We start from the raw sequence: 17,220 nt of genomic DNA on the forward strand, positions 1-17,220 counted from the left end.
AGAATTTGACAAGAACATAACCTCTCAAGACTTTATAATGAGAGTAGGGAGGTTGTCAAAGTCAATAATGAGTCAACAACTAAAGAGTTGCTTAAAGAATGCTATGGAGGTCTTAATAAATTATTCTCAGCCAGTTAAAAGTATGTTTGAGGGCTAGTAAAATATTTTCACTGGAGTAAGCAAAGGCCAAAGTTACACTGATAAAAATAAATAAAAATAGACATGTGGGGATGTATAAAGGCAGTTGTTAAGTACAGAAGATGGACAGGGACTTGGCATTGGAAGGTAAAACAGAGTATGTGAAGGAAAATTAATAAGCCACTAGTAAATTTATTAGTGAATAAATGATTCTCCGGGAGGGCAATAAACTCTGCAACAAGGTAATTAAACATTCAGAGACACAACAAGAGTAATAATTTGAAGTATTTGGAATCAATTACAGAATTAAGCAGGTGATAATGAGGCAATTTAGGGAAAATAGAACTATAGACGCAAGAAACAGCTTATTCTGAGCAGACAGTTACTTATCCTGGAATCCAAGAGGAGTAAGACACCAGGTCTCTTGAGGTGGATATGGAATGAAGTCAATGTATGGAGCCCACACCCTTAATGTTGCACAGCTCTATAATGGGTAAGTCCCAGAAGAGGGCAGTGGTGCTCCATGGAGACCATAAAATGATGGTGGACAAGGGTTTTAATGACTCTGGTCTGGTGCCCTTTGTGAACAAGTACTTGCCTATGGAGGACTGAAGTCGGGCAACAGAGTGCTGCAGACTCATATTTGAACCTTGGTTCTCATGGAGGTGTAAGTCTTTCCTCTAGCACAGCAGTGAAAATATTTAAGCTTTCTGTGCTCCAACATGTCTTTATTGTTGGGGGTGGCGCTTTCTTTGAAATATGGTGAGCACTGAGCTTCCATACCACATCAGTGCTTATCTTATTTCTCCTTGTGCTTGTCTAAAAAGACTTGATATGAAATGACTTGCATCATTTGGCCTTTATGGGAGAAATGGTTCACTGAGATTCCTGGGGTCCCATTATAAGTTATAGCAGCTGTAATTTCAGCCACTTTATGGAGCAGTCCATTTCTGTCTGCTCCAGTTCCTAATGCTACCAGCCAGTCTGTAAAATGATCCTAATCTATTACATTTAAGTCATTTGAGTCATCTTTTTGAAGATTGTTGAGCGCAGAGATACCCATAAGGAAACAATGTAAGTTTTCCATATACCACATATGTTATATGTCTGGTGAAATGTACTGCACACATTTAAAAAAGTGACAGTATTACAAAACTGACAACTTTTCATGACCTTTTGTATTATAATGTATTTTAAACATATGGTAGAATTCTGTTCTTCTCATGGATGTGGCAGCTACAGTATGAATATTTCATTAATTGTATGCGCATGTGAAAAAAAAACCTTCAAGGAACAACAAATTCAAGAAAACACATTAGCCTTTTACATTTAAAGTGGGGAAATAGTTACTCATTAAACGTACTATAATGAATATTTACAGAGAAACAGTCTATTGAGAGACAAAGAACATCAAGAGGTAAACCGCTGAAACAAAAATTATCATGCACTGGCATTCTTTACTTTTTTTCTATGTTTTGCTATTAATTTTAGTGTGGCATGTTTTGTTACTTCTTTTCATCTCTATTTTTTATTCTTCTTCTTCTTTGTATTGTTCCTTTATTTAAGATACAAGCCGTCTAAATCTTCTGTCTTAGCTACTTTGACGTTCACATCTATCAGTTGTTATACTCAATTAAAGTTTAGAGTAATTAAAGTCAGATGCTTATCATAACAATGTATTTTATGTGTATCATAGGGGATTCCCTCTATTTGACATGCAGTAAGAAAAAGTAAGAATACATACTCTCTTCTGTGTTGTGCAGAACCTACTTTTTAAATTTTGCTCTTCCAGCATCTTAAAACACCTTCCCCTCACCCGTCCCTTCTTCCCAGGCTCAGCTTCACTCCTGATTTCTCTCCCCGCTCCCCGTCAGCAGTGCAGGGGACAGGGCTGCGGTTAGTCCATCACACGCTGTCCCTGCCGCTCCTTCCCCCACAGGGACAGGACTCCTCACACCCTGCCCTGCCCCAACCTGGGGCCCTCCCATGGTAGACAGTCCTCCATGAACTTCTCCAGCATGGGTCCTTCCCAGGGGCTGCAGCCTTTCACGCCAGGGTCCCTCCCATGGGATGCAGCCCCCACCAGGCCCAGACGGTCCCCGGCCCTGCCAGGAGCCCTGCCCCAGCCCACGGGGCCACAGGCCCTGCTGGGGACTGCTCCAGCACGAGGTGCCCATGTTCCTTTGGGCAGCCCCTGTCCCAGCACGTGGTCCCCCATGGGCTGCAGGTGGGGGTCTGCTTCCCCATGGGCTCCCCAGGCTGGGGGCACAGCCTGCCTGGCTGAGGGCTTTGCACAGACTGTCAGGGAGCCTCTGCTCCAGTGCCTGGAGCTCCTCCTGCCTCCTGCCGTGGCCTGGGGTCTGTAGGACTGTTGCTCTCACATAATCTCACTCCTTTCTCCTGCTGTTGCAGATTTTTATTCCACCACCACCACCACCCTAATATGATATCCCAGAGGTACTCACACTGTGGCCAATGGGCCCACCCTTTGGCCAGTGATGGGTCAGGCTGGGAGCCGGCTGGCATGAGCTCCATCAGGCATGGGGGAGGCTTCTGGCTTCTCACTGAAGCCACCCCTGTAGACCCACTGCTGCCAAAACCTAGCCATACTAGCCCGATACATCATGTCACTGTCTTAGAATGAATATATCTATGGTTATTGTTAGTTAAATGTCAAGTTAAGAGTAACTATAACTTTATAGCTGTCATTGGGTTAAGGTACAGTATGCCTGGAGAGGACACAGATGGCTAGCTGAGGCTAACAACGAAGGCATGTGGACCAGTGGCTTTAAAGAGGCTCGTAGTTTTAATGAAGAAAAAAAAAAGTCCTGTTCTGCAGAGGCACGGCAGTGTCTTGAGACTCTAGTAAAATTCATGCTTAGGAGCATCACCCAAGACATGGGGAAATTTTTATCAGTGAAAGGGTGACTTCCCCTGAACTGTCCTTAACCACCATAGTGTTCCTATACCTTTCCATAGAAAGACTATTTGTTCAATTTAGAATGAAAGTGAAGTCCTCATTTATTACATCTATATTGATAAATATAAACACAGGTATATGCAAATAAATATGTATGTGCATGTGTGCATACACGTAAATATATAAAAATAGGGCTGTATAAGTAGTGATGCTGCCTTCCAGTACTCCTAGCAACCATGCTGATGGACTACACTAAAAGAACTGTGTCTCATTCTTACCCCTCTGCATACCTGTGCTTGGGTTTTGCTGGATTGTGAGGTGCCTCCACATGCTACTGCAGTAAATGTCACCTTTCCTGGTGGAATCAGTGGAAGGTCATTAGATGGTGAATGGTTATAGGGATGTAGCACCTAGTATAGAAGAGAATGAGGGAGCTGCCAGGGAAAGATAAGGCTAACAGGGAGGGATCTACTTGCTGAGTTCAAATAACATCACAAGTCCAGTTGGATTCAATCAGCAGAGAGGCTGTGTGCTTCTTTAGAGAAATCCAAAATTCAACTGGATAAGGGTGGGAGTCACTTGATCTTACTGAGATAGTAGGCCTGCTTTGGGGGGCTTACACTCAATGACTTACAGAGGTTCTTCAACCCCAATTCACACCGCAGTTCCATGTCTCTGTGATGTAATGTCCCAAGGCAAAATTTGGTGCCTGAAAGTGTGTGGATGGAAACATGGGTAGACTGATGTAGACTTACAGAGAGCAAGATATAAAATATTCAAGTGTGGTGTTCACATCAGGTGGGTTTTCCTCCAAAGATAATAATAATAAAAAAAATTGTAAAAACAAGTAGCAATTTCAAAGCTTAACAATACATTAACTGTTGATTACATAAAAAATCCCCATTATTTTTAGTCCAAGAGGTACAGTTATTGATTCCAGATGTTTTTTTTTGCAAATTCTTAACACTTAAAACATTTAATGTACAAATAACACTTGACAGTCCACGTCTGGCTATAAAATGTCCAAAAAACCTGCAAACCTTAGTAGTAATTTCTCAGTGTTTACAAACAATGAAACTTTGAACCCTTTATATTTTTATGTTTGTTTTTCTACCTCTAGGGCCTGTAGCTTGTGTTCTTTTTCAGGAAACACCTGTCTTGTTTGGAAGTTCTAAAATAGAAGACATAAATTATACTCCTTGAAAACTTTTACTTCTTAAAAAGCATTTTACTTGTTTTAACTCCTGTAGTAGAGATGTATGTTACCTTTTATCTTGCCAGTTTGGTGCAGCTTTTCAAATGGCAAAATGACCTCTACTGCTGTAATTAGATGCAAATCACATTGATAATTCCTTTGGAATTTATTTTCTACTTGTAATTGAAATATAACTTCTGTTAGCTTTATGCTCTTTGCGAGTAGCCTTTCACTTCAGCTTCTGTGTTATGACACTTTTATTTTTGCAAGTTTCATTAGTTTTCCATTACTATTTTAATTACTGTAGTATAGTAAGAGTGTGCCAGAGACTGTAGATGGATTCTGTTAAGCAGAGAAGACTTTTTAATAATGGTTGGCAATGACTATCTACATTTGAATTTACCACAAAATGCGTGTTTTCTGTACTATCTACATTTGAATTTACTACAAAATGTGTGTTTTCTGTAAAGAATATTTACAAAGTCTGGTTATTTCAATTATGCAAAATCTCCAGCTCTGTATTATTCAAGACTATTTTTTGAGAGGGTTTGGGTAATTTTTTCAATTCTTGTGATGAAAAATACTCGTTCTTGATGAAATATATTGATATATGCAGAAAGTGTATAAGAACTCAGACAACTGGATAGAGAACTGGAAAAGTTTGTAGAGAGCTTGTACAGTCGTGCATCTCTGAGAAGTACTTGGAAATCACACTCTGAAAGAAACAATAGATAAAAAAGTAATATCTGCAAGGTAGTCACAAAACTAACAGTGATGGGATAAGCATACGTATAACATAACCATGGTGTGAAAGAAAGATATAAATGTCCTGACCAAATATTGAGTAGATTTATATTACATAGAAAGAAGAAAGCCTTCACAATGAGAGTGATGAGACACTGGCCCAGGTTGCCCAGAGCAGCTGTGGGTGCCCCAAACCCTGGCAGTGCCCAAGGCCAGGTTGGATGGGGCTGGGAGCAACCTGGGTTTGTGGAAGGTGTCTCTGCCCATGGTGGAGGAGTTGGAACTAGATGGTCTTTGAGGTCCTTTCCAACCCAAACCATTCTGTGACTCCATGGTTCTATGGTTGCTGATTTGTTTACCCACAAAACATCATAGGGACTGGGAGGTTGCAAAAAAGTGTCACAGGTAAAACACCATAAGCACATAGGCTGAATGGCTGAGACTTTATATTTGTCACAGAGACTTTAAGGTGTCCTGGTTTTAGCTGAGATAGAGTTAATTTTCTTCATAGTGTGTTTTGGATTTGAGATGAGAATAATGTTGATAGCACACTGATGTTTCAGTTGTTGCCAAACAGTGCTTATACTGTCAGGTTTCTCATACTGCCCTGCTAGCGAGGAGGCTGGGGGTGCACAAGACACTGGGAGGGGACAGACAGGACAGCTGACCCAAACTGGCCAAAGGGATATTCCATACAATATGACATCATGCTAACCAATAAAACTGGGGGGAGCTGGCCAGGGGGCTATGGCCTGCAGCTCAGTGACTGGCTGGGCATCAGTCAGTGGGTGGTGAGCAATTACCTTGTGCATCACTTGTTTTGTATATTCTTTTATCACTATTATTATTTTCCCTTCCTTTTCTGTCCTATTAAACTGTCTTTATGTGAGCCCATAAGTTTTACCTTTTTTCTGATTCTCTCCCCCATCTCACTGAGGGGGACTGACAGAGGGACATAGTTTTCATTTCCTCAAGAGTAAAATAGAAAGATGTAAACAGGGAAGAGCTTTAAGGTGATTTTGGCCATAACATCCAATGCTTTCCATTCTGCAAGTACTTGTAAACATGGTTAATTTTGTGCATGCATTTGTTAGTAAATAAGCTGAGAATAAGCAACTTTGACACATCATAAAGTGAGGAGCTGTTTTCATCCATATACAGGTTCATAGTTGATACCTTCTCTGATTAATTTGCCCCTTTTGATCAGGCTTGTGTGTATGTGTGTCTTGATGTGTGTTTAAAATTAGTGTATTTCAGTATGTTTATTGTGTGAACCATATGTCTTAATCTGTTTTGAATATAAAAATAGATTCTTAAAAATATCTTTAATAACTATCTTGTAATTCTATTCTTATAAACGTTGGTGTTTAACAAGTCAAAAGTAAACTTTTAAGTTGACTGAGAAAAGATTAGGAAGCAGTTTTTTTCTCAGTTGGAGTTTCTCACTTTCAGAACCGGGTATTTAGAATGTCATCAGCTGGGGATGATGATACCTGAGGGCAGCTGAATTTAAGTTCTGTACAGAAAAGAGAAGAAGAAAGTATTAAAAAACCCTATTTCTCTCCCAATGACTAACCAGTTTTTCTAAAATAATTCTAAATTTAAGTGATTTCAATAGAATAGTGATTAAAACAATTAAGAAAACAAACCAGCTGACAAACAAATTGCTTTCAATGGCTTTCACAGGGAGACACTTTTGGCAGGGTATTGAGGAAAGCAGTATTTGGGGAAGCAGTTCAGGAAAATCCTCCCGGTCCTACTTAGAGACATTTGTCTTCCTTGATCTGAATGTTTAAATGTTTATCCCATCTGGCTTTCAGTTAGGGCACATCCCAGTACCTGTCAGCATAGGAGCCTTGGCTTCAGGGTGAAGTCTGAGTAACATGTGAGGGATACATATACACCCTGTAGAGCAGGAGTGACCACACAGTAACTAGCTTACTGTACGTTCACACCTAAACTTCCTTTAGACTAAATTTCGGTGCAAACTTGCTAGTTCATTGTTACCCCTTCCTCATTAAGGATTACTAGTGAGTTTATTATGAACACCCACTCTATAATCCCTTCTGAGAATGTGCATGGGGCTCAAGCTATGCAGTGCTTTTGCTGGATCTTTGAAAAAGTGGTTTTGTCTCAATTTATCACCAATCCATTAAATACAAGGAACAACCATAACACTAAAATAGAAATTTCTAAGGCAAATTTCAATTTTGTGTGTGCAGTGCATACACATTGTTAAGATTTTAGAAATATGAATAATTTAGGCATGGAAACATGGGAAAGATGGGGAAAATAGAATCTTGCTCATTTGGCATCAAGAAGACAAATTATTAATTCAGCCATATCATCTAACTGTACCTTTACATATAATTTCTCTTCTATTTTCCAGTGCTTGGAGAGCCCAGGACATATGGTAATGCTTCTGAAGGGTTATAATTATCACAGAAAGGTCTGCAAAGACTTCTCGGTAAGCTAAGGTTGGACTAAAGATTAAACTAAAACAGAACTGTATACCTGAGAAGCTTAAGGCATTTCTATCGTTTCTGTTTCTATATAATGGAAGATAGTGGGCAGAATAAATGAAATACAACTGTTCTTTACTTTTTTATTTTCTTTAAGCAAAATACACATACTTTGTTTAAAATACTGAAATTTTAAACAAGTTCAAAAGGACACTGGTCTTGGGGTGTTTTGCCAATGTTTGTACTTTTGATAATGGTATAATTGAACAGATTGAGTGCAAGTCACCTATTCTTAGAAATAGTAGGGACATTTTATTTCTTGTTTCATTTATCATGACATTAATACTTGTGCTGTGTCTAACATCCTTTCTAAGACAGCATCCTGAAATCGTTTTTATCTTGTTTTAAAGTTTTAATAATTTTTTAACATTTGAACAATGAATTATTGTTTCATGAATCAGAAGTGTCGTACAGTCTTCAAAAAGCACTAGACAGTTATAACATTTAAGGGCAGTTCATGATCAGTGAAATCCAGTCCCTGAAAGCAAATACACTATCAAACCACTGCTGTGGAGCTTAGAACCTCTGGAGAATGATTGAAGATCTTGGCAGGTGTCATTTACTATGTCATTTACCTTGAAGTTTCCCTGACTAGACGTGGTTACTTTACTAGCAAACTTCAGACTGTCAGGGTAGACAAATGTTCTGTCTCTCCGGTTCACTCAGCACATACATCCAAATTTATATTTGCCCCCTTGGGCAAAAGTCAGTGCTATTATCCATCTGTCCTGTATTTTCTCCTTGACCTCTCCACGATCACTTCCTGGTTCAATGGGATAGTTTAACTACCTGTGCAATTTTATTTTATCAGTCTTAGAGATCTTATGTGCACTTTCCAAATTCAGATAAGCAAGAAACTGGAATGAGGCCTAGTAGATGATAAAGAATTCTGCAGTTAATGGCAGGTCCTGCATGAAGCATAAAGGATTATTGTTTGAAATTTATATATGTCTTAATTCCAGAAATATATAGTTACATATAATGTATATAAAAATTCAATATATAGTTACACATAGCTGTATTCTTCAAGCAAATTGCCAGCATTTGCAAAAAAAAAAAAAAAAAAAAAAAAAGAAGCTAACAGATGGTATGCTGCTCTTTGTTAAAGTCACACCAATTATGTAAGTCCTTTTACTCACAGTGTTACATTATTCTTTTTTTGAAGACCACAGGATAAAAAGCTATTGCTCATGTGAGACCTGCCCTTATTTCCTTTTGGTGTGCAGGACTTCAGTGAATCTGTTATGAACACCGTTTCCTATTGAACTGTCATGACGAACTTGGAGAGATACCATCCAGGATGCAGGTGTTCAGGTCAAACGAGAGAGAAGGAAGTTCAAAGGCATTCCGTTCCACAATTCCCAATGCCGTAATGCCAGGACACTGTCACAGGAAGTCTCTGAAACACCCATGTGAGGGTGTGCTCACCCACTGAAATGCTCACGCATATTTCACAGCAGCTGAAAGTCAGAAAAATGAATGGATTTTATTCATTGGTAACTAAAAGACAACAATTTGTTCAGATGTATTGGGAAAGCATGCTCAATTGTACAAGAGTCTTATACTTTGTCTTCTACAAGATAGACATTAGCTTCATCATCCTATCTAGATTTTTCACTGTAAATTGCAATAAAAGGTGTTGTTCAATAAGCTTGTCTTCCTGGCTTATTTCTGATTGCATATAATACCTGGGAAACTCTTCGAACTGTGCATGTCCCTGTTGTTACCAAGAAAGCTAAAATTCTTTATGCTCTCCTCAGGGAAAGAGGGCTGGAATTAATTCTTCCCACCTCTCCTCCCTGGAGACATACGTAACTTGTGTGAGTTTAATGAAGTTTACTAAGATTTCTGTATATGTCATTAAGCAACTCTGTAAAACAATTACCATGTTGTTCTTCAGTGGTGTGTAGCTATCAGTCATACCCAAGCAAGCAGGCAGCTTCTCTGTTCACGTCGGCAGGTGATCTATACAAAGAAGGCATGCTTTATAGAATAGTTTGGACTGCAGTGTAATAGAGATGTAACGCATTGTTGAGATGTCAGTTTAAATAGAAGCCATTATGTCATCTAATAACAATTGCTATTTAGGCCGTAGGCACTGGTGCTAATATTAGCATGTGAGCAGTAGTAACTACATGTTGTATGTAGTAGAAAACAGAAAACATTAAAAGCAACAATAAAATAAAGTCCACGCAAATAAATAGCTGACGTCTAAGTAGGTCATCTTTTATAGATACTGAACCAAGAGGGAAGGTGGTGCCTACCTTGCCTAGTAAGATTTATTTAAAAAAAAACAAACAACAAAATGCAAAAGAACCCCTAAATATTTTTTAAACGACTGTGCTGCAAGATAGCAAGAAAAATAAGATTAAATCTTTAAATGTTGCAATACAGAGGTAAAATCACAGTGCTTTGCTGAAGCTCTGTGGCTAGTACTGCTTCTGTGAGATAATCTTTTTCTGTGTGTGCATTATAATCAGCTGTGTGATTGTGTGTTTTATCTTCAGTTTCCAGAGCAGCATCTTAATGACCGCTGCCCAGGACTGCTGGCTTTCCCTAAATGTTCCCTGGAGTAACGTTTCACTTATAAGCATCATTTTAAATGTAGCCTTCTGTAGCACTGTTCTTGTGATCCTCAACCTCTGCAAAGAGGTTATGTTTTAAAAACATGTGGTGAATGCTGGCCACCTGTTAAGAGCTAATGATGCCAAAAGAAAGCCTGTTATATCAGGATATTTTCTTAGGGAATGTAATAAAAAAGACAGAAATCCTTCAAGCTGGAGCAGCGTTAAGGGTAACCTGTTTTGGACTCCGCCCTTATAAATGGTACTTCAAAGGTAGACATAATCCTCCTCAAAGAATTGGGTGAGGGTACGAACAGTGAGCTTCTGGCATGGTAATTGCAAACGTGAAATCTTTCGTGCAAGTTTTAGCTCCTATCTAGAAAGAAGATTGATTTAATCTTTCTTTTCCTCTAGAGAGTACTCGATTATAATAAAAAGATCTATAGACAGATTAAGATTAATCTGTTCAGTAATTGTGGGCCTGTCTTTTCTGGTACACTTGGCATACAACATTGTCAGCAAAACAGAATGGATGGTTTCCAAACCCACTTGAAAATTATGCCATTCTGGTGACAGAGATCTCTTTAAATGAACATAAAAGACAGACAGATTTAGATCTTCAGAATTAAATAAAGGGGTAAAATATACATAAGGATCAATATAAAGGTAAAAAAGCACTCCCATTTTCCTCTGTCTCTCCTGTCAAGATTAAACTGTCTTGGAAAGTATCAAATATATTTAGATATATTTAGATAACATCTAAATAAACCTGATGAAAATGCAGGATAAGATGGTTTTGGACATATTTGAATTTAAGTATGCAATCAGTAGATTTTAAAAGAAAAAAAAAGGCGTGGGGGTAGATAGAATTACATATTGCTGAAGAAACTGGAGCCATAAGGTTATAACTTTGGCTTCAAAATGCATTTTTTCTGTGTTCCAGATGCCACTAGCAAAGTGGATAGTTTGGATCCACAGAGAAGAAAGGGTGTATTTGTGCCAACATATGTTTGACATCCTTTATTTTTGTTTGGCACCTAGGAGAACCAGTGCTTCTCAGGGGATTCAAAGTTAGGTGCCATTTTTGTAATTACCTACAGATGCATAAGTAGGATTATAGCAGACAAATGAAGAGCTTTTTTACATAACAAGGTGCACTTGTCTATATTTCTTACTAATCAGTTACAGGGACTGCCATTGTTTTAAGCAGAAGTAGAAATTATAATGTCAGAAAATGTCTTGGCCAGTAACCCTATGCAAACTTTTTTTTTTTCATAGTGATCAGCTAAATAACAACCGTGTATGTAAACGGTTCCTTTTCTTTCTTGAATTTGTCTGCATGTTGGATGCCTTATTCTTTTATTTGTGTTTGTACTGAGAAATAGTTTCTTCCATGACAGTTCAAGTGATGTTAGCAATGTAGTGAGGCGATTAGGTTATAAGTGACAAATGCTTCTCCTCAAAACTTCATGAATACTTCTGAAAATAAACATGAATATATAGCATATCTTAGCTCGAATAAAATAAATTTGGTGCAGAACTTTTCTTTCTTGAATGCCCTTCATTTTCATAAAGCCTGAGTGATTCTTCCAGCCTTGTTTTTATTTTGTTACCATCGTATTCAGTTTCAAACATGGAAAACAAAGACAATGCATATTACATTAGTATAATATGTAGAAAATCAATCCTTTGAAGCTATGAGTGCTGTAAATGCTTTCAATGGAAATATAATCATAACCATAATTACTTGGTTTTGGAAGTAAAGAACAGTAGCATTTTAAAATTACTTTCTAAAATTACTCCTAGTGAAACAAAAGCAAAGCTCTATTATTAGAGAAACAACAAATAAACAGTATGATTACTATTTTTAGTCTAAAATGTGGTACTTGACTGCAATTGTATCTTGACTTCTGTAGCTTTCATTTTAGCTAAATGTCAATCATTAAAAGCTAAATGTCAATCATTAAATTAGAACCTGTAAAAAAGTTTTATACTGCAATATATTGAAAACTGAAGTGGTAAAAATATTTTTTCTAAAAAGTTGGTCTTTTATAAGAATCTTTCAATGAATCATCTTCTGATGTCTACCATATTTTTCAGCTAATCTCATTTCTCAAGTGATTTTCAAGAAGATGCTTTAAATGCCTCATTTCACTAAGTTTTACCTATTTTCTATGGGTAAGAACTGTGTGTCTGAAAAGCTCTGTAGCCTCAGTGCACGAACTCAGGTGTTCGTTCTTCTCCTGAACCGTCACTGACAGAGGACGCGAGGAGGAGGCTGCGCTCCCGGTGCTCTGCAGTGGGTGTTGCCAAAAAAGGCAGCTCCAGCAGAGGGAACACTGAGTCCCATCTGACCAAAAAATCAGCATGTTTTGTCAAACTGCGTTTAGCAGGAATGCTATGCAAACATATATAATACAAATACAGTATGTAATACAGCAGGCAAATGTAACAACAAACCTGGAATTTTCAGCTAAAATGGATGTTGAATGCAAAATAGGTTTTACCAAAACATATAGCCCTTGACTTTGTCTACAAGGACAGAATCCTCCATTAAGTGCTGAATTGTTATGCAAGCAGTGTATTAAATTTTCCACTGAAGTTAGTGAAAACTGTTCTGTCTATTAAATGGAAATAGTAATTTAATAATGTAAATCTCTGTAAGAACAGCATCAATAACTCTGAATGAATTGGAAATTCTTGTCTCAGTCCAGGAAATGAGTGCTTCTGGGGTTAAGTGTTATTTTAAAATCAATAGACGTACTATAAGATAGCAAGCAATCATCTGATACTAAATTCTAGTCTTACTGAGATGCTTCAGAGTGTCTAAATTTCATCGTAGTAGAACTGCTGTTCAACTAACATTTAAATATGTAACTGTCACAAAGTGATTTCCAAAAATCCTCCTCTAAGTTGCCTATCTACATATGCTTACATATTTTCTGTAAGGCTGGTATTTTCCATAAGAGGAAAGACTGTAATGGATTCTAAAAGCATTAACTGTCTTCTAAAAGCATGTAATTGTCTCCATTTAATGTTTGGAACACTTAGGCATCTGCCTGATGATCCATGGACCAGACGTCCGAGTTTAATCCATTTCTGTGTTCAAAGGCTTAATACCTAACTTGCTAGGTCAATCCAGGAATATAAGCTGGGCCTTAGTACTGGCCTTTCAGCAGTTCCAGTTTTATCACGTGCATATGCTAATGACTGAACATTGCAGTGGAAAGGAATCTATAGCCATAGTAACTGTTCACAATTTCAACCATCTTGCATAAACAATCATCTCCCATAAGATATCTGGTTAGCCTTATTTTGTGCTGAAACTTAAAAAAAGAACATTTTTTCCACAATGTTCTATAACAAAGGAATGTGCGTTTTATTGCAGACATAATAAATCAGATCAGCATTTCTGTTGGGAAGTAATATTTCATGGGAACAGTAGCACAGAGACCTACAGTAAAGTTCAGCCTTGTAACTCTTTCTCTCATTGGTTTTTTTGTGTAACAAAACAGGTGTCATTGACATTTGGAGCCAACATTCATGCCCGAACAGCTACTTTCTAAACACATTTAACAAAAGACAAAAGCAGTCATTACTTTGGAGTTTCTTTTTTTATGGATTCATACCTTCTGGGGACAAGAGATAAATGAAGGTAAGATGAAACCTTTAGATGTTGTCTTCAATGGTGTTGACACTCTTCCTTGGGGGCTGACAGCTGCTAATGAATTCATTTTAAACATGACACACAACAAGAACAAAAATGTTTTGGTTTTGTTTCCTTCTTGAAGAAGAATAAGAATAGCAACTAGCATTGGTCATAATGGGAAAGCTAACCTGTACTGATTTGTGATCAAATAAAAACAATGAACGCATTCATGAAGAAATCATCACATTTTCCCAACAGATGAAACTAAGTTGGCTTTTTTAGTTGTATTCTGACATTCTACGCATTCATATATATATATATATATATATTTACCTTCATATATGCTGTAGCTATTAGCATGCCAGAAATACATCCAGAAGTTCAAATTCAGTGAACTGATTGACCAGAACTCAGGGATCTGTTGTCTTCTCTTCACCGGACAAAAGTACTTTTATTGTATTCTACCTTCCATCACTGAACTTCTGGCATGCTTTTTAGTATTTATATGAATTAAACTTCTCTTAACACTGCTTTGATAATGAGACTTTTACTTCTAATTTAAGGAAAACATTAATTAAGATTTTAGTTTTTCCACAGAATTTGAATTCTCTATTGAAAAGACAATGGTCCACATCCATAACTGGGTAGTCACTGAAATTCTTTTGCATTCATTTCAAATAAAAAGTAACTCAGTCTTATTTTGTGAATTAGTACAGTTTATCCTTGTCAGTTGAGTGTGATAGTTATCATAAATCTAAGGCCTGTCTGTGGCCCACTGGCTTATGCTTATTGATAACATCTGGTATGGTTAACTATACACTGTTAGCTAACTGAATGGCATATAATTATAATACATCCATGAAAAGATTTTTTTATGGTTTTCGATTGCATTAGCACAATACATGTAATGGCCAGTCCTGATTCCAGTCCTGTGTTCCTAACACTTTTCAGAAGACAAGCACAAATATAAATATTTCACTGAGTCAAAGAATATGGAAATACAAGGGTGATTTTTTTCAGCTGAATATGTATAAGTGTTTGAAACTAATTAATTTATACCACTTTCATGCATTATGAAATGAAAGTGTGCACAAAGCTCTTCCCACATGATTTGTGTACATAAAGATGCATGGAGCCTAATTAGAAAAGATCCTTGAACAGTAGAGGCAAGACTGGAGGGTAAGGTTAAGTGTGACAAAGAAGCAGCCTATGCCTTATCTGCAGAAAAAATTCAAGAGAACACAATGATGCTGTCTAGCCTTGACATACTTTGGAGAGTGGGGCAAAGCTCTGTAACACCACATGCCAGCCTGCTGGCTCCTGTGAGGGTGAATAAACCCAACTCTAGTTTTCATCACTTACATGTCAGTGATGTCATTCAAACGCGGTGAATAATTTATTTAAAGAGAAGACAGGCATGTAGATAGGATGTAATACGTTCTTCTGAAGGTGTGGTACACTCTACTAGAAAGTTTGCCTGCTACAGGTAAAATATTTTCTGAAATAAAGGTAAAGTTCTGTTGCGAAGAAATATGAGTCAGGTTATAAACAGCTGGAACTCAGAGGCAGGTAAGTACAGAAGACAGAGGCAGGTAAGTACAGAAGACCACTTTGCCTTTAGAAAACATACTTAGGCAGAAGTGTTTTCATGAATCTAGTGGAAAGAACATATGGGGCAAATATTCTCTGCTTATCCATTATTAACCTATCCATTGGTTAGGCAGAACTCAATTTAATTTACACCTTGGTAAACTGAGAACCAGCTTGTAAACTTCAACTATAGTAAGTATGTTTAAGTCTTCAAGACTTAATGGCAATTTAGATATATACTCAATTCCTTGACTGAGAGAATCAGCCTTGAGTCTTAATATAATCCTGACCAAAGCAGACAAACCAAGGAGGTATAACTTTGAAATAACATCAATAAAAGAGACATTAATATGTTAGCAATGGTTCAGTTTAAGAACAGTTGTAGTAGGGAGCTCAGGTGACCTGATAAAATGATAAAAATGGAAATGAAGCAGGGACCATAATTTTCCAAGGCAGCTATCAAAAAAACCCAGGGTTTATTATGGGTATAGACTTGCCTTGCATACTTAATTTTTTAGCATGTGGTCATATATTTTGTACAGACAAAATGTTACACTGAATTTCCTAAAAATATGTATATAAATAGAATAAATAGCAAATAAATAGGCAGAAACATAGAAATGTACTTAGTTAAGACATCAGCATAGAATAAAATTAGCTGCGTGTACTTCCGGATTGTTTTTGAAAATATTTAACTCGAAGGAATGAGCCTACATTCCTTGCCCTTTTCTATCAGGTGGGACTGCATTTGGGGCATAAAAACACACAGGATCAAAGTTTTCCCATATTAGTTTCCCCCTTGTGACACACTTTTTTTTTTAAAAAAAAATATGTCTAATTTGACTTGCTACTCTTTGCTTTTTAATGAAATTCAGAAAGAAAAGAATGAGATAGCAATCTGAGTAGAATTAATTCTGCTGACAGAAATTTCTTACAATTTATTGAAATGTCTGTTGCTTTTTCCTGCAAAATGAATGCACTCAACAAAGCATAAAACCATGTTTGCAAGGTTCCTACTCTTTTCTGAAACAAAATTTGCTTGTGGTCAGCTTGAACCTGTTATTTTGTGGACTCTGTATTACAAAAAAAAGTCCTCCCTCTTTCTAATATTCTGCTGTTGTTGTAGCAGATCCTGCTATAAATTTGATTCTCAAAGGTGCTGCTTAACACAAAAATGTTTCATAGGGACATTTTTTCCCCCAGGCTCCTTTTTGTCGAATGCAGTTTCTATGTGCAGATACTGATTTTTACAAGTCTATTATTTCCTTACTCTCTGCTCTGATCTATATCCAGTCTGCCTGCAACTTTTTGCCGTCATTGGAAGGTAGTCGCAATATTTTAAGCAAGCACGTTTGATGTAAAAAGCTGTGTGCTGGACTTGCACATTTGAAGGAGATTATTTTGTGCCTCTTTTTATTGCCAACAGAGATTTGAAGTAATAGCAGCCATTGTTAAAGAGAATGGAACATAAAATAAACTTTTATTGCTCTAGAAACAGTCTGTGTTTCTTACCTTTCCATAGTGATACATGAGACTGCTGCATGCTTTGGCAACGGATATCTTATAAAACATTTATTTTTTTTGAAAACATCAGGCAAGTATATGCCTTTTTGTACTTATATCTGCAAGAAAGTATCATACACACTTAAAATCTAAGCGGTTAAACAGCATTTAACTGTTTAAACCAGCAGTTCCATCCTTCTCTAAACTGCTATACTTGTCAGCTGTGGCAAAATTTACTGCTAGAGAAAAGTGTCCGGAGTCACATCTGTTGCTGTTAAGCTTTGTATAAATGAGATCACACCTCCTGATCTCTTCCTAGTGATAGTGCCAGCGCTTAACACATTGCTCAGAAGTTGGGACAGGACACAGAGTAAGTTTTTAAAGTTGCACAAGAA

At 37.3% G+C, this 17,220-nt stretch overlaps 1 long non-coding RNA gene across 1 annotated transcript in view; it reads left to right on the plus strand.

Moving 5' to 3' along the window:
• Positions 1 to 17,220, plus strand: part of LOC114012877 (uncharacterized) — a 117,683-nt gene that overhangs the window by 57,272 nt on the left and 43,191 nt on the right. Inside the window, exon 2 of the long non-coding RNA XR_003555601.2 lies at positions 13,599 to 13,738. This is a non-coding gene — a long non-coding RNA (uncharacterized LOC114012877). The remainder of the gene's footprint in view (positions 1 to 13,598; positions 13,739 to 17,220) is intronic.

This window comes from Falco peregrinus, chromosome 6 (assembly GCF_023634155.1).
Source record: "Falco peregrinus isolate bFalPer1 chromosome 6, bFalPer1.pri, whole genome shotgun sequence".
NCBI classification, from domain to species: Eukaryota; Metazoa; Chordata; class Aves; order Falconiformes; family Falconidae; genus Falco; species Falco peregrinus.